The sequence below is a fragment of the Dipteris shenzhenensis genome, chromosome 21, assembly GCF_047967505.1.
Source record: "Dipteris shenzhenensis isolate YYH24624 ecotype China chromosome 21, Dip_SZ_1.0, whole genome shotgun sequence".
Lineage (NCBI taxonomy): Eukaryota > Viridiplantae > Streptophyta > Polypodiopsida > Gleicheniales > Dipteridaceae > Dipteris > Dipteris shenzhenensis.
Genome location: NC_141616.1, coordinates 50344509 through 50370578, shown reverse-complemented (window position 1 = coordinate 50370578; position 26070 = coordinate 50344509). Strand labels below are relative to the sequence as shown.

Sequence of the window (26070 nt, the reverse complement as noted above, 5' to 3'; positions counted from 1 at the left end):
AGAGTCCAAGGGAGGACAAAGGAAAAGTGAAGATCGAGGAGATCAATGCAGTCACACATGATAGTGACAATGATGTTCTCTTCATGTCTACTTTAGCTGCAGAGTTGCTTACCACTTCAGATGATGCATATTCCCAGGATTGGATTTTGGATTCTGGTGCTTCATTCCATGTTACTCCCCATAGGGAATGGTTCTCCACTTATGATAGTGGAAAGACAGGTTGTGTGCATCTTGGAAATGACTATGCATGTGACATAGTGGGAGCAGGTGACATAAAGTTTTCTTTTGCAAATGGGTCTGCATTTGTTTTGAAACATGTGAGACATGTGCCTAAGCTGACCAAGAGTATTATTTCAGTGGGTCAGCTAGATGATGCTGGTTTTCACACCACTTTTGGCTTTCAGAGTTGGAAAATTCAGAAGGGCTCTATGCTTTTGGCCAGGGGTGCCAAGTGTGGGACTTTATATCCCTTACATGTATCAAGGGTATTTGATCATGTTGTTGCAATAACCGAGCAGCCAAGCACTTCTTTGTGGCATTGCAGGTTGGGGCACATGAGCCAGAATGGAATGAAACTCTTATGCCGTTTGGGTTATGTACCGCATTTGAGTTTCTCTGATTTTGAATTTTGTGAGCACTGTCTCTATGGGAAGCAGACTAAATCAGCCCATAAAAGAAAAGGAAAGAAAGAGTTTGAAATGCTTGATTTGGTGCATTCAGACGTATGTGGTCCCATGCCTACACGGTCATTAGGCGGGGCTGAATACTATGTGACATTCATTGATGATGCAACTAGGAAAGTGTGGGCTTATGCTATAGCTCGGAAGAGTGATGTGTTCCAGGTATTTCAGAAATGGCTGGCCTTGGTTGAGAATCAGTTACGTAGAACGCTTGAATGCCTACGGACTGACAATGGTGGAGAGTATCTCTCTCATGACTTTCAGCATTTCTGTGATACACGTGGGATTAAGAGGGAACTCACATCCCCTCATACTCCAGAGCAAAATCCAGTTGCAGAAAAGATGAACCGTACCATTCAAGAAAGGTTGCAATGCATGCTTTCCAATGCAAGTCTTTCTGGTGGTTTTTGGGCTGAGGCAATGAAGACTGCAGTGCATGTGATCAATAGATCACCTAGTAAGAGTTTGGATGGTGGTATTCCTGAAGAGGCATGGAGTGGCAAGAAGCCCTCTTACTCTCATTTGCGTATATTTGGGTGTGAGGCATATGCACATGTGCCAAAAGAGCTTCAAAAGAAGCTAGATCCTAAGTCTAGGAAATGCATCTTTCTGGGTTATGGTGAAAGTGGAGAGATGGGCTATCGTCTCTGGGATCCAGAAGCAAAGAAGATCATACGCAGCCATGATGTGGTCTTCAATGAGAAGAAGATGCATAAGGCACCCATGAGGGATGTGGAAATGAGGAGAATCACTTTCCAGGATGTGAATCCACCTGCATATGTTGATAGATAGCAAGCTGTCCATGCACCAAATGTGCAAGAAATGGTACCACCAATACTCCCACAGGTATACAATCAAGGGTAGATGATGGATCATCTATTGGTGGAAATGATGAGCCAAATGTGGCTAATATGCAGGTGGGACAGCAAGCTGAAATGCCCTTGAGAAGATCATCTAGAGTGTCTAGACCACCTGATAGGTTTGTTCCAGGGGTAGACTATGTGATGCTTACTGATTGCGGGGAGCCTTCTTGCTACAGAGAGGCTATGATGCGTGAGGATAAACGTAAGTGGGAGTATGCTATGCAATCAGAGATGAGTTCACTTATGAAGAATAAGACTTGGGACTTGGTTTCTTTGCCACATGGAAAGAAAGCATTGCCATGTAAATGGGTCTACAAAATGAAGGTCACAGGTGATGATGTGCCTAGGTACAAGGCCCGTTTGGTTGCTAAAGGGTTCAAGCAAGAGAAGGGTGTGGACTTTGATGAGATATTCTCTCCAGTTGTGAAGATGAACACACTTAGATGCATGCTTGGACTAGTGGCAGTAGAGGATATGGAGCTTATGCAAATGGATGTCAAGACAGCTTTCTTGCATGGGGATTTGAATGAGGAAATTTACATGGTGCAGCCGGAAGGCTTTGAAGAAAAGGGCAAAGAGCATTTAGTTTGCAAGCTAAAGAAGAGTCTCTATAGTCTTAAGCAAGCACCTAGAGAATGGTATCAGAAGTTTAATGCTTTCATTTGGTCCCAGGGTTTTAGAAGGAGTGAAATTGATCACTGCCTCTACACTAAAAGGGCTAAGGATAATAGCCTGATAATCTTGGCACTATATGTGGATGATATGCTATTGGCTAGCAAGAATACTTATGAGCTAGATGCATTAAAGGCCAAGTTGCATGAGGCCTTTGATATGAAGGATTTGGGACTTGCAGGTCATATTCTTGGTATGCGCATCACGCGTGATCGAAGTAGGAAACTCCTTTGGCTTTCACAAAAAGAGTATGTTACAAAAGTATTGCAGCGTTTCAATATGGAGGGGGGGAAGGTAGTGAGTACTCCATTGCCTCCATATGTGAAACTGAGTCATACAGATAGTCCCAAATCAGATGAGGAAAGGGCCATGATGTCCAAGGTTCCTTATGCATCAGCAGTTGGGAGTCTTATGTATGCTATGATAGCTACTAGACCAGACAGTGCATTTGCAGTGGGAGTTGTTAGCCGATATATGGCTAATCTAGGAAAGAGGCATTGGGAGGCAGTTAAGTGCATCATGAGGTACATGAAGGGTACCAAGGAGATGTGCATTTGCTTTGGTAAAGGAGACATGCGTGTACTTGGGTACACAGATTCAGACTATGCAGGGCATGTGGATAGTAGGAGATCCACTTCTGGTTATGTGTTCACCTTTGCAGGTGGTGCAGTGTCGTGGATGTCTCATGCACAGAAGTGCGTGGCTTTGTCTACCACAGAGGCTGAGTATGTTGCAGCCACAGAGGGTTGCAAGGAGGCTATATGGCTTGATCGGCTAGTGGGAGATTTGGGGATTCATACAAGTGTACCGACATTGCATAGTGATTCCATGAGTGCTATTCAGCTAGCACGGAATCTGGTCTTTCATGCAAAGACCAAACACATTGAGGTCAGGAACCATTTCATCAAGGAGGTACTTGAGGACAAGCGCATAGAGCTTGTTAAGGTTCATACAGATGATAACCCTGCAGATATGCTGACGAAGAGTCTACCTAGTTAGCGGTTTGAGTATTGTCAAGTATTGATGGGCATTCGATAGTATGCTCACTGGTTGTTCTCCCTTAAAGGCACATTGTCCTTTAAGTGGGAGGTTGTGGGGTTTAAAGGTCACTGTGCCTCAGACATATTTGCAGGCTTAGCTTCAATCCCTGCCAAGGGTTTAATCTGCTTCTTTTGAATAAGCACATCCCTTATTTGTTCTTTCCACAAAGAAAAGTTTGTCCCATCAATCTTTTTAATGCTGAAAAACTCCTTTTCAGACGTGGAAGAGGATGCCATGATGCAAATGAAACAAAATCCCAAATGCTAGTGCTTGCAAGAGAGAATCACACCAAATACTAGGTGCACCCAAAACGTTACCTACACAACACCGACTCCCAATTGTCCCCATTTAATTGCTTTGCATTCTCCACATTAGTTGACACATATGCATTTAAAATTGAAATGTTTCATGAGAACTTTCATACAGCATACAAAGTATAACTATGGCTAGTTATACTAAATATGGTGACACATTCCACTTTTCTACATTATTACCACCCTCTAAAATTCTCCACCTTAGGACCTCCGTGCACCCTTAGAATCCAACCACAACTTTTGTGGCCACTTTTCCTCATGTTTCCCCCAATGAATGAGAAATGGGAGTCAACACTTATCCACTGCCATGTGGCATAAATCTAAGGTTCGACCTTAGTATGAAAAATGCATAACAGAGAGACGAAATCGAATACACAGAGATCTATAACTCTAAAAATCCTCCACCGAATTATGCAAGAACTGACAGGTAGGGGTTTTTGGGCATCCGAAACGCAATGGGATAGACGGTTTTGGAAACTGTGGTCTCAATCACTGGGTCCAACACACGGACTGAAAAACGTTTTTGGAAACAGAGCTGTTTGTAAACTCCACCGAAGTGCGAATGATGAGCAACATAGAAGTTTTAGGACCTCCTGAGTCCACCGGAACTGACAGATCTGCAAATGGTTGCTCCAAACTTGAGTTCCAACACCCGGGCAAAAAACGCAAGAATTGACACAGTGAGCCAGAAATCCACTGAAATGATCCCAGATTCAAGAATGAAGGTGTTTCCAAGCTCCTAAGTAATGTGGACACCAAAAGCAAGCAATAGTTGCCTCTACAAGTCAATACGGAGTCTCTGTCATCGAACGGAATAGGGAAAAGCTCCAAAAACGACTTTTTCTTTGAAAGCTCTTAACAGGCTCTCAAAACCACTTCGCAAAGCCAAAGTGACTTTTCCAAAGGTTCCTCCAAGTCTCTGCACACTCGGATGCAAGTAAAGTCACCCACAAAGCTTTCCACAAAGCTTCTCCTTCCTCCCACAGAGCTGCTGAGCTTCCAGCATTCACGCACGCTCAGCTAGATCACTCGAGCTCTAATACCAGTTGAGAGTGCTCTCAACGGAAGCAAGAACGGAAGAAGGAGAGAGAGAGACAGAGAGCCACACAAGTTTTGCTGGGTGCAGAACCACCCTAATCTTCTTTTTCATTCATTTATATATGTGTTTGAGTATTGTACATAACTGGGGTAAAGGCACAGTGACCTTTAACCCCCACATAAAGGACCTTGCCCAGCAGGTGGATTGCAATTTTGTTTGTCTGATGCAATATTAGAGACATGTGCTTAAAATGGTTCTTTAATTTGGTTAAGGTTCTGGTAATCACATTTGAATAGGAGACTTGAGCTCCATGTAGTTGCTTTACTATTTCTCAAACTTTCTAGTACTTTGTGATTCCTTGAGTATTCAAAACGAAATGCCTTATTTTCTTTAAATATTTTATAACTTCATTGGCAAGGTTAAACCTTGACTACACCATCATTACTAACCTAAACAAGGGGAAATTCCTTAATAAGGTTTGTTTCTTCCATGAATGCCCTAAGAAACTAGCTTGCAAACTACCTCCATGAACTTTGATCATGTCCTCATCCATCTTTGTGTGAATGTGGACTCTACACCCCCACATACAATGTATCCCTCCTTCATATTCAATTCTCTCAAGACGTCTCAGAAAGCTATCGAGATCAAGAGATCACTAGATGCATTGGATGTCATGTTTGCAAGACTACTTGCAGAAGTGGGACCATTGGATGTTGCAAAGGATTTGGTTGGAGGGTATTGGACCATGGATTGTGCCTCTGAGACTTCAATGATTTTCCTTGCTTCAATGATTAGTACAAGGAAAAAAAGTTATAGGGAGAAGGCTTGCAAGGTGGACCAATGGGGGTGTTTATTTTTTGCGAGCTTTGATTGCAAGCTTTTTCATTTTTTTGTGAGCTTTTCCTTGGCTAAAGCTTGGGGGACTTGATTTTTTGGGTCATTTTTTAGAACATTATGTAACAAAACTCTTGGGGGACTTCACATAATATAAGAGTCACTTATCTTGAGCAACACTTATAACACAACCCTTGATCCATGATCACTTGAGAAGTAAGGTCGGTTGTCAAGGTTCTATGACATGGATTTAGAGGAGTGTGAGAGCTCAAGAAAAGAGGGTAAGGGTCTCAAATGGTAGATTCTTGTGTGGTTGCATGTTCAGAGGATTCTAAACATGCATTAATATTTGAAGTAATATAGTCACTACAAGCGTTTGAAGGATTAAAAGCATGCACATCTTCAAAGAAATGCCATGATTGGAAGGATGCATTTTTTATATGAAGGCAATCATTTCAAAATTGCATTCTTAAAAAAACCTTCAAATCATTGATCTTAAAACTAATGCAATGACTAATTAGAATCATGCCGTCAAAGCATCTTTTTGGTCATGCATAAAAAGCATCGTGTATTTGAAGGCAAGCATTCCAAACTTTCATTCCACGCAAGCACTACAACCAAGGCATGCACACGAATAATGTAATAGATCCTAATCTTGAAAACCTTTCATGTCTCTTTAATCACAAGTGTTGATGACAATATATGTAATCCTCAAACCATGTCACAAGAAAATTATGAAGATACTCGAGAGATACTCTTTGGGTCTCTAAAGACCGATGCAAGCCTTTATGCCAACAAGATGTCCTAGTCCCACCTAGCTCGTTGGGCTCTCTAAACCATTTCACAAGACAATTATGAAGATACTCTTTGAGTTCTCTATGCACAAGAAGCTAACCCTTATGCCAATAAGGCATCCTACTTCTAGTTAAAAACTGCCAATTGTAAGTGTTCAATAGAAAAATTAAAGCAATATTGTTTAATTATATATAATTTTGACACTCTATCACAAGAAATGGCTTTGTTCATTTTACTCCGATCATTTTGACTACAAACATGACCATGTTTGGAGTCAATATTGACCATGTTATGGCCAAAATAAGAATGGCTTCTGTCCAAGCCCCCCAAGCACTTATGGGGTTGCGCTAGTGCAGCCCCTGGCCATGTTTGGGGAGCTTGAACAGCAAGTCTTATTTTGGCCATAACTTGGTCAATATGGCTCCAAATATGGTCATGTTTGTAGTCAAACTGATCGGTGTGATATGAACAAAGCCATTTCTTATGTAGTAGTGTCAAAATTATAAATATTTAAAAAGTTTTTCTTGAAAACTCTTTGTTTCATAAGAGCCTGAACTTGTCATTGTATATCAATAGTTTGAACATATATACTTAGTAGTTATTAATAATCAATCATTTCAACAAGATCATAATAAGTGATACTAAAAGGGCATCCTTATTAGCTTCACATGAAGGGGAAGATTGTCCTAAACAAAGACCAAAAAAAGGATCCCTAGAGCTTGGCCAAGGGCTATGCCAATAGTCGTTCCTTGATCATTTTGAGTACAAAATGGATCAGTCATATGGATAGCAAAAATTTAGTGAGCTATAGAAATTTGTTTTAGATGGCATTCGGTAGAAGGTGCTTCATGGCTCCCCCAATTTCATTTATTTTTTTTTCACTACACAAAATTCTTACTTTGAGGCTCAAATAAAGATAGCAAGAAAACCCTTAAGCTCACAAAGCTGTATGTTTTCAGTGTTCCTTTTTATGTCTTTTCCATTCACAACTTAAAAAAAGCTCGCAAGAAAATGAAAAAGCTCGCATGCAAAGCTCGCAAAAAAATATCCCCCGATGGATTACAAGGAGGAACTAGGACTGCAAGGAGTAAGCACGAGAGGATGCAAGGCTTGCAAAGAGTCCAGTCGATGGGATGTGGTGGAATGACATGAGAGTGTGGCTTTCAAAGTCTCTTCTTGATAGGCATGGGCTAGAGAGGGGACTCTAAAGAGAACGACAAGGTGATGGTTGAGATGGAGGGTGTCAATGAAGCTTTGTGTATAGAGGGGACAGAACAAAGAAAAAGTGGGAGCTATGAGGATTGATGGATCTAAATCTAAGTGCAACACAAATTGGCTATGAATGAAATTGTTTGAATACATGAAGGGTTTGTTTTTGTGATCATTTTGGGTGCTACTTATGATGGATCTCCTTGAATGGCTGCATGAAGGTTGCATGATGCTGCCAAATGGTACATCTTTGTTTTTTGTTACCTACATGTGTGAGTTCTCTCTTTCATGAGTGTGTCATAAATGTGAAATTTGAAGTGTGGGTGCTTGGTAAGGTTTCATCTTACTCCCATTGAACAACTCCTGAGCTTTTGGATGATTTTGAATTTGAATTCCTAAAACAATGACATGTAATGTACCATTCTTCCTTGGATGGCTATTTTTTTTACTAAATGAAGCATGGTTGGTGATCAACATAGAGAATAAATAGGTTTTCAAGAAAATCATGCCATTATTTTGAACATTTTTTACCATACTAAGGGCCTCCACTCACTATAGTCGCACTTGGGGGACATATTTTTTAGTCAAACTTCTCCTTCTTCATTCTTGATGGCTTTTTCCTTCTCAATCTCATAATACAATATAGACCCTATCTTACTACCTCAAGGTTTAGTTCACATCGCACACACCATCAACACATAGCATGTATGATAGGGGTTCTCAATACTCCTCCTTAAGCTAAGAATTAATTCTGAAAGCTCCTTGGAAGTACTCAAACTTGTCCTTCTCAAGGGACTTCATGAATATGTCAACCACCTATTCATTTTTTTAAACCTACTCTAGATGGTTCTATCCACCGAATCACCTAGTCTCTAACGAAGTAGTAGTGCACTTCAATGTATTTGGTCCTAGTGGCATGGTAGACTAGGTTTTTTGCCAACATAATACTACTGATGTTCTCATAATAGATTATGACACTTCCATTAATGTTAATATCCAACTCAACAAGCAATAATCTCATCCTTTCTTCACATATGGCCACTCAGTGCCTCTATACTATGCTTCTATGCTAGACAATGGAACTATTGGTTGTTTCCTTCTCAATATTCAGAGAGTTATATGTTTTTTCCTTTCTCATAGAAGAATCCATATGTAAAATAGGCCTTCACATATCTTAGAATCCTCTTCACTATGTCCTAATGGATCTTACATAGATTTTGCATAAACTAACTACTAGTAATACCAACAATGTAGCACAAATCCGGTCATGTGATGGCAGGCTAGATTGGGCTTCCTACCATTTTGCAATGTCCTCAATGTATGCGCCATCGTCTCCAACTTTCCATTCCAATCCATGGGAGTATCAATCGGTTTACATTCCAACATGCCATATTACTTTTCCATCCCAACATGGTAGCATCAATTGGCTTACATCCTAACATGCCATATTTTTCTAGCATAATCAAGACATTGCCATTCCATTAGCAATATATCATGTAGTATTCTTAGCACCTCAATACCTAGAAATTATCTTAACTCCTTGATATAACAAATTGCTTGCTTATCTTGCTTTTGACATATGCAAGCTTCTCACGATAACTACTTGTCCTAATCAAGTCATCTACATATATAACCGTAATCATTATTCCTTTTTTCATGTGCATCACATATAATTAATTACTAGTGTAAATGACTCTAAATGCAAGACTCATATTTTGGGGAAAAAAATCAAGACTCATCAAGTACTTGTTAATCATCTTGCACGATGCTTGGGATGCATGCTTTAATCCAGAAATGGCCTTCTTCAACCCGCACACATATCCTTGATAACTAGGATGCACATATTTGTCAAGTTGCTACACATATAGCTCTTCTCTCTATGTCCCACTCAAAAATGCATTCTTTACATCCATCTTCCCTAATTTCCATCCTTGCTTGTAACCAATGCAATCACCATCCTCATAGTCATAATCTCATATGGAGATATGACAGATATGATAGCGGTGGGTTGCACTACAATGTGCACTGCTTCTGCTCAATAATGCAATGTAACATCCATTTGGTTCATAATATCCCTAGCAACATCATCAATCACTCATTTTCTCCTCTCAGTGTGACCAGAACTTTGCTGAGGCATGTAGCTACATGTTAGATGTCTCCTAATGTCATTCTCCCTTAGGTAGTCATCAAATTCTCTAGACATGTATTCCCCACCATTTCTTGATCTCAAGCACTTCACATACATATCAAATTCCTTCTCAATAATCCTCTCAAACTTAATGAACGTATCTAAGGCTCTACTCTTATGCTTCAAGACATATACCCATGTCATACCTTTATGGTCATCAATGAAGGAAATATAGAATTTGGCTCCATCAACAAATGATACACTCTGTACAGCCTCCATATGTCTGTGTGTACAGTTTCCAAAGGCTTATTGCTAACTCTCCCCTTCTTGGAAATGGGAATCAATAGAAGAGTGGAGGAGTGGTAGTGTCAGAGAGTGAGAGTGATGAGAAATTTCTAGAAGATCAAGATGAGTTGTGGAGAGATAAGGAAAGAGGTGAGAAAAGGTAGAAACTTGGCATGATGATGTGTAATTGGTGATCTTAAGGCTATCTATATATGAATCCTCCCATTGTATGATGGACAATCACATCGTAATAGAGATTAAGTTGAGTCTTATTATCTTGTTGTCTCTCACATCAAGATTGTTTATCTTGCATGGTTCGATCCTCCTTATATTTTACATTGATGACATGTTCTCTAGGCTTAGTGGTGATCATTTCTTATCTTTTATCATGATATCAGAGAAACTTTCTTAGGCTATGAGGTTATGGAATTTCCCTTTACAACACAAGAGAAGTCAATAATTGGATCAGTTTCTATGCTACAAGGAGTGTAGCATTGTCAAGAAGAAGAACTGAATAGTAGCTTGAGCAAAATATGTTTAGGAGGTCTAGACCTACTTGTGATGCTACTTGTTCAAGCTTTCTATTCAATACAAAGATCAAGACAAGGAGAACGGATCCCACTGGTCTGTCAACAAGGAAAGGAGAGAAAGGAACTCCTATTAAGCCCATTTACTAAGAAGAGTCTTTGAATAAGCCTTGCTATATGTAACCCATGGACGAGAAGCTTGCATCGAGCACAAAGAGCTAAAGAGATAGCAAGATCAACAGCATGTCCAGTAGCAAAAAGAGGAAGGATAATGTTTTATTATCTGGCTCTAGATCCTAAGGGCTAAAACCTTAGGCTCAATTTTGGCCATGTGGATACCATAGCCATAGGTGTCATATCAATAGGACACGTGTGCTACCTCATCATTAGCCCATTCCCTTACTTGGTTTGTTGGGTTCCTTGTACTCAATAATGAGCTACTCTAAAGTCTCTTTGTTGGCCACTTCTATTGCTTTATTGTAAGGCCAACAGACTCTTGCATTTCTATTCATGTTGTCAAACCACTTCTTCAAGTACTTGCCTATGAGCTTTCATAAGTACTTCATCATCTCTAAAAATAGTAACTCTTCCTTGAATTGCTATTGTCGAGGAGCATGGCTATCGTTGGCTTGTTGTGAGATGTTTCTTGTTGTGCTTCTCTTTGACTATGTCTCAACTGTCACTCCTTTCTCTATATTTGTTGACGAGTTTTATGTTAGAATGAACAAGAAATAACCATGGATCAAACTCTATTTTCATTAATCTGTTGCTTGTCTATACATTCATGCTCAGCTTGCTTTCTCAAAATCTTCATGAGCTCTTTCATCCTACAAGCCCTCAATCTCCAAATAAGCATACATAAGGCATCCATAACTATGATGGTATTTGAGAGCAATCTTGCTCCTCAAGCTACCATTAGTGCACTTGATTGTGCACTCAAAACTGTGCCTTTGTTTCATGAATACACATTGATTGGGCATTCTAGAACAGCAACAAGACACTATAGCAACAACAATAAAACCAACAACCATACTAGAGCAGCAACTCCTTTCCCTCCACAGCAACAATCTCTTATTTGAAAAAATCTAGATTGGCCTCCCCCATGTGCAACTTTTAGGGATCTATGGTCTTCAAACAAATCAAGAATTATGATCTTCAAGACACTCTCCTAATAAAGATGAGTGTGCCACTTTTCTTCTGTATACAAAGACCATAATGACTGCCAATTTGATGGGGCTGAATTTTGGAGTCTAGTGGGTGATGAGGGAGTCTGTGTTATAGTTGTATGATCTGGCAGATTTCATATTGATAGGAGTTGCCACACCTGATCCCCTTGCATCCAATCTTGGCGTCCTGGAGCACAAGGAGGATGAGCCCATGTCTCAGCATGCCAATGCAAGGGTAAGGTCATTCATTTTCCTTAATTGTACTCCTCAAGTGATTAATCAAATGAAGCACTTGGCATCCCTATATAATCAAACCTCTCCCATGAAGGGGGTTTCCATGGAAGTCTAGATGCGATTGTTGGATCCCAAGAAGTCTTCAACAATGCGAGAGCACATCAACAAGTTACGGGAACTTTGGAAGGAGATCCTCCAGGCAAGGAAGCAGATATTGTCTGAGGACATGGACATAGCTCTACTATCCCAACTATCCTCTTAGTATGGGGCCTTTTATTTGTCCTTGATAACACGTGGAAGGATGAATTCATTGACCTAGGAGGAAGTGTGGTCCCGATGGTGCTTGACCAGGAGGAGCACTTTGTAGATCATACCTATGAGAGTCAGCCTGAGGCTTTGGCAACTAAGCAAAAAGGTAGAAATCAATTGATAGCTAACGAATGAGAAGCACTCAAGGCATCCCATACATATAACTGATGTGGCCAAAAAGGTTATTACTGGCGGCAATGTCCTCAAAGGAACAATGAGGGAGCTAATATTCAATTGGATAGTGTTACCACTACTATGACATATCCATCCTTCTAGTAGCATAAGAAAGGATGCATTGCTAGTAGGCTTTTTGGATCTAGATGGAGGATTGCTTGCTTGTTGGTGGTAGCATGACATGCCAATCAGGTGTAGGAGGAAGGGAGTCATTTATCAAGGCAAGCTTTCATGCAAGACCTAGAGCCATGAGGCATTCTTCTTGCCGACCTAGGTGGTAGTATGTAACTAGTCTATATTTTGTTTGAATGTTATGGCCTAGTAGATCCAGAGGGGGTCTTCTAGTGTTCTACTGCAGCTATTGTCTAATGAGCTGCTCGAAATCTAGATGGGACAGGAGATTGCCAATGTGGGAATCTAGATACAATGGATTGATCCTTGCCCGTTGTCATTGGAGCACTGAAGTTCATCAATCTGGCAATAGTGTATTAGTTTCGACTTGAGAGGGGGCTTCAGACGGGGCAATCTAGCTCTAAGATACAGATGCCCATGCAAGGAAGCAATCGCATATTACTTGGAAAACTCTAGAACTATGTCACAAGCTCAATTGCTACATAGGGCTAGAAGCCTTCATGCAGCAATGATGGCTTGGTAGTTCCCGTCTGATTGTTGATGCCTTGCAATGGATAGACCCTCATCATCACTCACTCCAATTGCACCATGACATAACATCCCATGAATCAGCGGCTACTTGACCAATCTGTAGGGACCCAAACAATGGGTTTGAAGGAACCCCAATGCTGAAGGTAGGGATTGCTTGGCCACTCACGTCCCAAACGACTACCTAGACTTAAATGAATCAAATGAACCATCCAACTAGAGTCTCAGCTTGACCATAAAATTACAAGTTTCTCTAGCCACTTTCAAATCTCCTTGACCTATGAGATTTGGTGCCACACCCATGCCACTGCCCATCAAAGTCCATCGGGTTGTGTTGCCATCTTGCGATCCATGTCTATCGCCTGTTGCAAAACCTTAGCGTGAGTTGTCAATTAATTGTTAGGTAAGTTTAAATCTGATTAGTTGGGTTAAGCAGGTTAGCTAGGCTAGGCTAAGTTAGTGGGGCTAGATTAGGTCAATTTAACTAGGATTGGGTTAAATTATAGTTTGGTTAGATTACACTAACCAACAATCCTAACTGCCTTGAGACTGCCTTAGGAGTCCTAGGATAGTGTACTGATTATCCTAGGTGACTTAGGAACCCCCCTAAAAAATAAAATCCATCTTATCATAGCATCTTTTGAAGGCCTTCCACGTCCTCAATTGGGCTCATTCAAGCCCCGTTTTGAAACCTCTTTGACGACCTTCCTCCAAAGCTTCTCCATCGACCTTATTGTGGCCCTACACACTATAATAGGGAAAGCCACACATTTGACCTTCCTTCTCTCCTGTGATAGTCATCATGGCACCTAAGCATGCCCCCTCATGATATATTGCATGACAGTGATGAGGCTACTCAGTATGAGCAAGTGCCTATCATAGTGGTTGCATCCACTAGTGGTACAAAAGTTCCTACCACTCAACCCCTCTCTCCTACATCTCAAGAAGTGCTGGCGCAATTTTTGTATGCCCTTACTTCTATGCTCTAGGGTACTTGTTGCCAGATAGGATAGCAGCTTGGCGAGTAGCTTACCATGACCATGGCTAATGTCAGATATTGCTCTTGCTCAGATGGGACATTAGATTGGTCAGTAGAGATCACATCTGCCATTGCTATACAGGGTAAGGGTAAGTAGCATGTACCCCAAAATCGGGATTAGTCAGATAGCCATGATGAGTTTTTGGGCCAACGCAGAGGGTTTATGGTGCTGATGCATGTTGTGCCTATGAGCACCTATTTTCTAGACCATTGCATGTACCCCAGCATGGGGATTATACCAATTTGGGTGATGCCTTTTTTGTGCCGTAGAGAACTTTCTTGACGGAGGTTAGGCCACCTTTTGGCTCACAACTTTCTGCTTCTACATAGGCTAAGCCATCTATACTAGGCCAACCTTTGGGTATGCATCCATTTAGTACTACACCCGTGAGTATGCTTGGCTATGGTTTTGCGTTGCAAGGCATCTGGGAGAGAGGTTACTCCCCTTCTCAGGATTTTATTGCGCCATCTTTTTAAGGGATGCCTTTAGGAGGCAGACTCAACCAGGAATGCGTGCTTCTATGGCTTTGATAGAAAGAACACTTTTAGCCAAATGTAGACCTTGCATCAAGCGAGTGGTGTTACTATGCAATGAAATGCTCGAAATGGGTAGCAAGTGACCACGGACGATATGCTTTTAGATTCCTTATGCTCTTATTGGGCTTTGCCTGAGGATGTGTGTGATGAGATGCCTTTTTCTCAGTATATGAGTCTTAAACATGAGGATGACGGATATTCTAGTGGGTACAACAAGAACTATGCAAACAAGGATGTGAAGGATATGCTCTTAGTCCATAAGTTTAAAGGGTACACTCGGACTCCCAATGAGTTGAGGAGTGGCTCACAAAGCTAGAAAACTATTTGGGTACATGAAAGGTAAGTTAGTACACTTTTAACCCATTTTGTGAAACCTTGAGGAAGTGGTATTGAATATGAATGTGTTTGAAATTTAAAACTTGTTAACAGGTTACCATAAACAACCACCACGCTAATAGCTTGACATCATCAATACAACAACATTTTTCCATGCACATCTTTCCCTCCACACTTTGCGTCGACAAACTTCATGCATGCCCTGCCTTGTGCTTGCCACAAGAACCAAAACTTCCTTGCTTGCCCCACCCACATAGGTCGTATGCACATTTTTGAACTCTTTTCCAGTATGTTATGTGGGGACTGCTCAATTCCAGCAATGCAACTTGTTCAACCCATTGGTAAACGAAAGAATAAGGAGGATGAAGGTGTGCACTCTCCAAGGGTGAGTTTCTGTTATTGGGTCTCGTTTTCAATTTTGTCTTCACCATTAGTTTCTTGGCCTTTAGTATTCAGTCAAATATTCAGATGGCTCCTTTTTTGCTTTTGGTGGTGGGATGTGCTACAAAGTTTTAATAAGCCACTTGCGTGCTCCCAAGGTAGAAGAAGGAACACTAAAGGCCTTTTGCAAAACAAAAGATGACTTCAATCATGAGTTCAAGTTCTATATGGAGGGAGAGAAGCCAAGGAATTTGCAAAAGGATTTGTATTTGAAGTTTGCATAGGGGCAATTAATTGGGTTGAGTTTGGATAGAGTGTTTTGAGTAAACTAAGTGTAGAAGGTGGCATTCTGAGAAAGCTACAAATGTGGTCCCATGAAACTAGTGAACCAACCAATGGCCTCTACAGTGGCACTGGTAAGCATCCATTAACATTGCATGTGCTCTAGGCCTAGAAGAATTCAATGAGCAAATTTTGGAAGACCAAGTTGACAATGTAGCTGAACATTTGCTAGTAGATATCCTAGGGTTGGTGCAACAAAAACTATAGAAATTCATGTTGTTTATGGATTCATGGGCTGGAAATGTGGAGAGTGCAAAGTGTGAGCAGGATTGCAATGATGGAGTATTTGGATTGAAGGCAAGCCTCAAGGAAAGACTATGTACATCAGAGAAGGCCTTGGAATAAGCAAAAATTGTCGTGCCGATGGCGATTGATGCTAGCATTATAAAGCATCTCAAAGATGAAGTTGCAGGTTACAAAAAGCATTGTAGTACACAAACCCTTCTAGTGTGGAATCATATGACAACCTATAGACCTCATTAGAGGAAGCACAAGTGATGAATGTATTGACTAATTGTTCTTGAGATTTATCTTCTTAGAGAAATTAGGAGTTACTTACATGCACCCAAGACCTATCACAATTCCTCAATGCATTACTTTTTCTCATGTACAGCATGCTTACATGGAGAAGACAATAGAAGTGGAACAAATGAGATTGCAAGTTGAATTTATTAAATAGATGATTCATCAAAGGTGAAGCATTTCATTGTTTTCACAATGACTACCAAAGTTGCACAAAGAGATGTGTGTACTCATCATCGATGACAATTTCACTACTTGCAGTATGCTCTTATCTAACGATGGTGACATGCTAAATCTTTTGATTTCTCCTTGCAAACACTTATACCACTCATTCTACTTCACACATGCATGCCTTTCAATTTCCTAAAAACTAAGTGCAACTAGGAGATTCATCGTTCTGTAAAAGAGATGGTGTCTAGAAGACAAGGGAGATGTCTTGAAGATTATCAAGAGTTGTGAGAGATCTACATTGGAGATTGAATAATGGTGGATATTGTGTAGTGGTATACAATGATATCTATCCCTATTAAACTTGGAGAGCTACCGTTCAATATGTTGTGTAGTGGTGGTATAAAGTGGTATCTATCCCTTTTAAACTTGGGAGAGGTATATTTCAATATGGTGGATATTGTGTAGTGGTATAAAGTGGTATTTGTCCCTATTAAACTTGGAGAGTTACCTTACTTACTACCTAATTATAGGAAACCTATTGTAATACCTCTATTGTACTATTGACATCACACTCATGTTCTTAATATCAGTATTTCATCTCTTTGTGATATTTTCTATTGGTATGAAGTGGTATTTGTGACAAGAAACTACTATTAAACTTAGGAAAAACAAGATGTTGAAAAGTAGTGCTTATTGTTTGTTAGTATCAAGTGGTCTATCTGATGGAAACTACTATTACGCTTACTAGTATTTCACTCCTAGAACACTATTATATTATTAATGCAACTATTAAATCCAATACAAGATGTTGGAAAGCATTGCTTATTTTCTGTTGGTCCGAAGTAGTATCTATTGGTATGAAATGACTTTTATATTATTAACACCACTAGTAATGCAGATGTTGGAAGGTAGTGTTCTTTGTTTATCGGTCAACTGGTATATGTAATGGAAAGTATCATTATGCTTAGTGTAATACTGATATCACTCCTAGCACTACTATTTTATTATTAATACCACTACTAAATCATATACAAGATAGAAACCAATGCTTATTTTCTATTGGTATGAAGTGGTATCAAGTGGTATATGAAACCACTATCATATTATTAACACCACTACTAATGCAAATAGAACATGTTAGCACAAGTAATGAGGTTAGGAAGATGTCCTTTAGCATTTTTACTCACTAAAATAACAATATATCTCTGTAATGACCTTTTGTGTTTTGATATGATTAATGTCAAAGGTGATTCCAGCACAAGCATGTGGGACAACAACATTTTTTAAATTCTCCTCAGATTAACTTATTTGTAGGTACTATTCAGTGTATGCTATGATACCAATTTCTTGTAGGAATAGATGGTCTAGTGCAAGCTTATTATGCAAATTTTATGCTTTGCCAAGTGCTTATGTTTCTTCACAAAGGAGAACCATGCATGAGAAGCCAATCAACACAAATACAAATACTTGGGAGGGGTACATTGGCAATGACAGCTAGCCTAATAACAGCCTTGACTCTTCGAAAAAGAAGAAAAACTAGCAGCCAGGTGTAAGCAGGCTACACCCTCAAAGAGTCACACTCCAACCCCAAAGAAAGAGATGAGTTAGTTGATCTTGGGCTCCACATTTCTAACTCAAATTTTAGTTTTTTTTTTACATGCATACTAACAACTTTGCCTTTCCTCCATGGATGTTACTACTTGAGGGGCAATGGCATGCAAGGTAGCATACATTTCAGCTTGTGAAGTCAAATCTAAATAGCTCACCTTTAAGTATTCATGTATTAAATCGAGATCCGAGTGTACTTTGGTCGAGTAAATAAGATGGGGTAACACTTTACTCAGATAGAACTCAGATAATTTGTATATTCTTACAAAATATTATGCTCACATATTATTGTCACTTAAAAACCAACAACTTTCTAAAGACATTTAAGTATTAACATGAGGGAGCAGATCAACACAAAATCAGGTATTACAAACTGAGGAGAGCAACATAGATCATGGATGATGGTAGTCTGAGAAGTCCACAAGTCCACAAAATGCCTAAGATTTTTATTTAAACTAATATACAACCACATTTAGCAAGCTTAGGGAAATTCCAAACTCTCGACTATCTTATCAACCTCTCTGTAGCAAGCATCTGATAGCTCTTTATGCTAGTCTACTGCACTATAACAGACCTCATCACACACTCTTCTCACCAACTGCTTGCTACTCTCTACCATCTTGTATGCCCATAGTAACTCCTCCTTTCACTGGGGATCCTCTTTATCCTAGACTCGGTGCTCTATACATGTTCAAGCCTCCACGATGTCCTACCAACAGAAACCTACATCATGAGATTGACAAGTACCTTAAAGAAATAAGAGAAAAGATAGATAAGTAAATGAATATTCACACCGTTTGTGCCAACTCCAAGTCCTAAAACCAATTGCCAAGCATGTCCTCCTTGTAGCTACCTTCCTCCCTTGTCTCCGAGTCTAGCTCATCTTAAATTGTTATTAGGATAGAACATGAGCATTTTGAAGTCTTTTGGGTATGCCATAGATTTCTAGTAGGTGGATCAATCTGTAGAGGTTTGGGGCTAGATTTCAGAATGGGTTCTTAGTTGTCACTCCACTGCACTTAAATAGGGAGAGATTTTATTAAGCTCGACCTTATCATTCTATTTTCATATGACCTGACATGTCCACCTCCCAATGGTGTCACTTCATCTTTTGGTGAGGTGGGTAGTCTTTTCTATTAGCGTGTTTTCTTTGCTGCATTGGAACTCTAGCTCTAGTGTAGTTATATATGTGCGGTCGATCTTGACATATATGCAAAGATATATGTGCTGGTGATCGTGACATATATGCAAAGATAATATACAAGCAATGAAGTCCATACATGGAACTTATAGAAAGAATCACAAATACATGGAGTGATGTCACAAGAATCTATGTGAAACAAAATACTACTCCTCAGGAACATCACATCAAGATACTGAGAATACCTTGCTCTTCCTACGAAAGCCGTAGGAAAGAGCCAACATTGAGAATGCCTCTTAAATTCTATTTGCAGCAGGTCCCATGTGGCTCTTTCTTCCACTAGGAGGTCTAGATACCATTCTGAGGCTTCATCGATTAGGCCATCAGAAACCAAGTGACCTTGGTTTCATTGGATTGATCTCCACCCACACAGCATGCGGCATCAAAATGCTAGAGGAATCGGGCTGGATTGCCCCTACCATTATATTTGGGAAGTTCAAGTTTGCTTAGGGGGCACTTGCCTTGATTGTTATTAATGTTGCCAAAATTTATGCGATTGTTAAAGAAATTGTCCCCTTTGCATTGAGGTCAAGATCCTCATCATCGCGATGGCACTCGGCCATGTTGTGTTGTGGAGGAATCAAAGAGATTTTCTGAATTTCAGGGGGGGAATCGGGGTAGAGGATTGTCGGAGGCATTGGCTGTAGCAGATTTGAATGTGGATTTGGCGAGCATTGGTGTCAGAGGCATTGGACGGAGTGTAGCTGCATGCAAATTTGGCGAGAGTGGAACAGGTGTCTTTGTCGGAAGTGCGGGTGTTGATGTAGTTGTGTTAGGGGGGTTAGAGATGTGTTAGTGTTGTAAGGACCATCATGTTAATAATGTGTTTAGGATTGTCCCACATGTGTAGGGAAATGTGCCAGTGTAGACAGATCGTCAATTGGACGTCTCCATGAAAATTTATGAGCGAATTAGTGCAAAAAGAGGCCCACACGAGGGTGCAAATTGGCGAGTGCTAGAGATTCCCAAATGGTGTTTAATGGGCTAGAAAAAATCCCTGTAGCATGGTGTTTCCATGTGTGAAACCGTGCCTCAAACGGGGTCCAGTTTGGTTGCCAAACGGACGAGTTATGATGTGTTAAAATAGGGGTAAAATGTGGCCTTTTTGTGTGTGTGTGTGTTGGGGGGGGGGGGTGCATTGGTCAATAGGTTTAAGTGTGAATGGACTTAAAGTCTAACTAAGGGAGAGTAACTGACCCAACTCAATTGACCTAACTAGCCCAATCTAGTTGATGTAACTGGTAGTTAGCTACTAACCTAACTAGTTAGTTAAGTTAACCTAATCGAGAATTAGTTACTCTAACCTAATTGTGGCTAAACTAATCTAGTGATAGTTACATTAGCCTAACTCTAATTGAACTAACCTAATACTAGTTAGACCCAACTAACACTAGTTAGTGTAACCTAATCTAACTAACTCCAGTTAGATTATCTAATGTAACTAACTCTAGTTAAACTTACTTGACCTTACCCACCCTAGGTTAGCCTATCGTAACCCAACCTAACTAACTAACTCTAGGTTAGTGGCGGGGTTAGTTTTAGGATTTATTTATTTATTTTTATTTTTATTTTTTGAAAGAGGGGGGGGTGGTGGCTGGTGGCGGTTGAGTGGGAGGAGGGGAGGGGGGCTATCGCGACCGAGGGGTAGAGCCAGAGGGGAGTGGGGAGGGGGAGAGGAGTGTGAGGGGAGGGTGGGAGGCGCAGAAGGGGCGCAGGAGGGGATGGAGGCACAGAAGGGGTGCGGAGGGGATGGAGGTGCAGAAGGGGCATAAGAGGGGATGGAGGTGCAGAAGGGGCGTGGATGTTGAGAGTTCACGCTCAACATCATGTGATCATGTGTGCATAGCACCATCACGTGATCATATGTGCATAGCACTAACCTTATAGAGTGCTATAAAGGAAAGGGTTAGATCCCCTAACCCTAACCCTAAAAGGGTTTGTATATATTCTATTTTTTCAACTAATTCTAGTGTACAGTTAGTCATTTGTGGTGTGCTCTCTAGCTGTGCCCTCTCTCCTCATCTCCACTCTTCTCCTCTCCCCTCTTCATATTTTGTCATGGTATTAGAGCTTCCTTGTCTTCCGCTGAGACATTGAGATTCTTGAGAGTGTGAGATTGAGAGATTGTCTTTCATTCCATTCACTTCCGCTGAGTGAAGGATTTCCGTTCATTGAAAGAGAGAAATTTCCTTCTCATTGAGAAGAATTTCTGTCTATGGAGAGAGAGATTCTTGAGTTCTTTGAGAGAGTTTCTGTTGAATTCTATTCATGTTCCATTCTGTTACGAGAGTTCATGCTTGAGAGGTTCATTTCAGTTTCTCAGAGACTAAGGTTCAACCTTCTCTATCTCGTTTACTTTTGAGTTGAGAGAGATTCATTCTGTGAGGTTCTCCTCGAGTCGACAAGGCTCTGAGCTTTGTGATGTGCTATGGTTCTTTGAGGTCACAAATTTCTGGTTGTGGGTGAAGAATTGCTTCCTGTCAATGGTGCTCAGGATTCTAACGTAGTAATTGGAGCCAGCCGTCGAGCCCACGATCCCATTGCTTTGATCGACCATTTCCATGAATTGTCCGATGATGAGAGGGACAGACTGAATGCGCTTCACCTCCTCTTGGGCACGTAGAAGCTCCCATTTCAGATTCTTTCGCTCATCCTTCACATACTCTTCCTGTATATCAAGGAACTCAAGCTACCGCTCAAGGGTCTTCATTCGAGTATAAAGGTCTTCCTCCTCCATTTCTGACAAAATTGTAGCGTCGGGCTTGAGGAGGGGAGGAGAATCGATTGCCATTGCACTGACGCTCTGCACTGCGACGGCCATCGAAGCGGAAGCTAAGTAGTTGTGCAAAGGACCTAATCGACTACCTGCTGCGACAAGCACTAAGCACAAAGGCTCATCAACTCCTACCATCTTCGCCACCTCCTACGTGCGGCTCCTGGCTCCTGGCTCCATCTGTGTAGTAGCGCTTTGCAGCAACCTCCGCTACTACAACAACATAGGCTCCCAACTGGCTCATCAACGGCAGTCGTCCATGAACGTCTAGCTCAACAAACCCCTACAACGAGCAGCGCCCTACATACAAGCATGCCCAATCGGCTCCCGTGCAACAAAGAGCGGTGGCTCCCTTTTCCACCAACGGGCTTCCATAGCGCTTCTCAACGCTCTCGCGATTCATAGCCGCTCTACTCCAACAGCCATGAGCTGTAGCTCCACCACGGCTCCAATAGCTACGCCACCAACTCAGCAAATGGCAACGACCAAGTAGCTTCGCCACGGATGAAAACCGCCAACTCCGAAGGCTCCAGTCGTAACCCATCTTCTGCAACTGCTCAGAGCTCCAATCGGCCTCTCCAACGAAAATGACGACGGAATCTTCAAGATTCCATCAGCATCTCAGCAGATTCCGTGAGCTTCTCCAAGCGACACGTGGCAAGATAAGATAGCACGTCAGTGTGCCATGTGGCAACCTTATCTCTAAGTGCCACATCATCTGCCACATCAGCACCGACAGCCACATCATCTGGCCACGTCACTAGTGACATGTCATTAGCCCATCACCTACCACATCATCAGTGACACGTCATCAGTGCCACATCATCAGGCCATGTCATCAAGCCACATCATCAGGCCACGTCACTAGGCCACATCATCAGGCCATGTCATCAGGCCACGTCACCAGGCCACATCATCACTGCCACGTCATCTCTGCCACATCAGTAGTGCCACCTCAGCACTGACCCCTGCAAGCACAGTCTCTTGCCAGGCACACTGTGCACACACTGCATGTGCACACTCTTGCCACCTCAGCACAGAGCTTCACTGGCACACCTCTTGCTAAGCACAGTGCCACATCATCACTGCATGTGACTCACAGTGACACATCATCATTGAGCACCATTTGCACTCCTTTTGCCCCTCCACCTAGATCAAGTCATATCTCTTGATCCAGGAAGAATTTGAGGGCGCTCCAAAAAGGAAAGTCGCTCGTTCTTTTGTGCTCTACGCGCTTGTCACATCATGCACACATTTCGGTGCAAGTTACACTCACATTTGTGCCTCGCCGACAAAACCACTTCCTTCACGCACATTTGCCTCTACATCGACGCATCTGACCCAGCACTTAAAAAGAACAAAAGAAAAGGAATTATTTGCTGCTCTTTCATCGATCGATGGTTTGTTTAGATCTAGATCAGAGTAGACTAGATCGCCATAGAGGGGATGCTTTGAACTCCCCAAGTTGCCAATCTAAGCCATGCCCGAAATTCTCGACTAGTACCTACTCAGAGTCAGTCCATATGCTCACATCCGATTTCACATCATTACATTACCTAAAACCTTACGTTCATCAGTTCAATGAGTAGACTTCAGAGTACAGAGGCATTGTAGATTGGTTCAGTGGGCAGATAGCACTTGATCTCACACACACATGCCACCATTGTAAAGCCTATTTGGCTATCTCACGGCATCGTGCACATCATTTTTTAGCCTTGTAAAGCCTCTTGGCTATTCCCGGCATCATTGCCACAAGCCTTGTAACATAGATCAGATATTATATACTGCAGTTCTATCTTCACCGACGGTACAGAGATTTCACTTGGCATCTTTAGTGTATTTGTAGTTGATTCATACAGAGTTTTCCAGGACATTTTTTTGAGTACATTGTTTGCACCATGTCGACTAGAAACCTCAATCTGGAGGCATCTGCTAAGTTAGACAACTCCAATTACGGTACATGGAAATACCGAATGGAGACCATTCTTGTGCTTTAGGACAAATGGGAGTATGTCGATGGATCTATACCTAGACCATTGGCCAATCCAGCCACCAGTAGCTCTACTCCATCTGTTGTCACAGCACCAGCAATGGAATCTACAACGAGATCTACATCTACACAAACAGTTTCCGCACCAGTAGAAGATCCTGCCATTGCCCGAGCTCAAGCAGAATGGGATAAGAAAGACAAGTATGCCTATCTCCTAATCAAGCAGAATGTGCAAGATGTCATGCTAGGACAGCTCAACACAGTTAAGACAAAGAGAAGAGGGAAAAAAGAGAAGGGGGAAAAAATAGAATAAGAGAAGGGGGAAGAAGGAAAGAGTTTGAGGGGAAGAGAGGGTTCCTACGCCCATCAGTGCAGCTAGCACTTAAGGTGCTAGCTGCAGGGCAATGCAATAACAAAAATAATAAATGGAAAAAAGAGGAAGCATTTACCTCAAATAGTATGTCCCGCTCGGTGTAGTGGACTGGCCCTACAAAAGAGAGAAAACAACCCATTTTTTCAAATAAGATGTTAGTGGAAGGAGGAGATTACAAAAGCAACTTCTTGAAGGGAGGAGATTGAGGAGACAAGGAGAAAGAGAAGGAAGAGAAATACAGAAAAAAGAGGTGAGTCTTCTTTCTTTCTTGAAATCTCGTTTTTTGTTTCAATCCTTTCAAAACAAGCATGAAAACTAGTTTATAGGTTTAGCAATACAAGAAGAAACACTCACAAAACTAAAGCTAACAAACAAACAACCTACATTGTTGAAACAAACTCACCTCTTGAAGAACTTTCTTTCAAGAAACCAAAGAGGGAAAAGGGTAGAGAGGGAGTACAAGCTGAGCTAGGGGAAGGGTGAGGAGTGGAAAATAGAGTGGGAGGTTGCTTGAAATAGGTGGGAGGTCATCGAAAATAGGTGGGAGGAGATATTGGCTTGCTTACTTGAGAGATTAGAGAATAGGACGAAGAAAACACTACGCGATTAGAGTTTCGGGTTTTATCCCACAACGTCGCTATATAGTGACTCTTATGCGTCGCTATATAGCGATGTTTTTAATTAAAAACGTGGCTATATAGCAACAGAACAGAGCAAAAAGGTCGCTATATAGTGACGCTTACAGTCACTTTTTGTTGTAACATGAAAAGAAGCTCAAACATGCTATTTTATAACTGTTAATATCTCTTCTTCATGCTTATGTTGTGATTTTATAAGTGTAGATGGAAGGGACGAGTGGAAGCTTGTCCGATGATGCGCCAATGCCCGGGAGCACGAAGTGGCTTACGGAGGGGTTCTACTGTCATTGCACTCATTGCAAGCGAGAAGTATGACATCAACGTCGTATTATCATGCGCCACTTGCGGATGTATGGGGAGGAGCCGGAACCAGTACCCCTCGTTGGTGTTGCACATGTTGATGGACCATCGGTAAGTCAAAGCTATTTAAGTTCGCAATCTTATTGTATACCAGGAAATAGAAGATCTTATATTACACAAAATCTTAAAATAGGATGAGGAGGGTGATGAGGGTACACATATACCTTCTCACTTTCAGCAAGACTATAGTCTCCCGGATGACGACAAGGGTATGGTCGACATGATGGATTCCATTTTTAGGGACACTACATCCCACGTACACGTGATGTCATAGTCTGAGGTCAAAATGCAAGAGTTGCAATCAACACAATTGTACGAGGGCGCTAGGATGTCTAAACTACGTGCTTGTCTCTCAATCTTGAATCTACAAGTACAGTATGGGTGGTCGGATACAAGTATCTCGGCCTTAATGACATTAGCTCTTGCATTAATTTGACTCATTATTTCGATATTGTTTGTTTTGAGAATCATCATTTGGATAGTGTCTTTGTCATAGGTTGCTCCAGAAGATGTTGCCTGCACCAAATACCATGCCCGCATCAAGAGATGAAGCGAAAAAGATGCTAACAATGGTGGGTATGGATTATGGTACCATCCATGCTTGCCGTAATGATTGTATTCTCTTTCATTGTGAGCATGGAGATTTGGCTAGTTGTCCAAAGTGTGGGGAACAACGATATAGAGATGACTTGCAAGGTGAGCGGATATCGGTAAAGGTCTTGAGACACTTTCCCATCATTGCAAGAATACAACACATGTTCCGATGCAAATCCATAGCGGAGTTGATGACATGGCATGCATCTCATCGGTCCACTGATGACACATTGAGGATTCCCGCAAATTGTGCAGCTTGGAAGCACATAGATAAT

At 41.3% G+C, this 26070-nt stretch overlaps 1 pseudogene; it reads left to right on the top strand.

Annotated features, from left to right (window-relative positions):
* Positions 1-21690, top strand: part of LOC147889016 (uncharacterized) — a 47595-nt pseudogene extending 25905 nt beyond the window's left edge.
* Positions 21691-26070: the final 4380 nt, after the last annotated feature.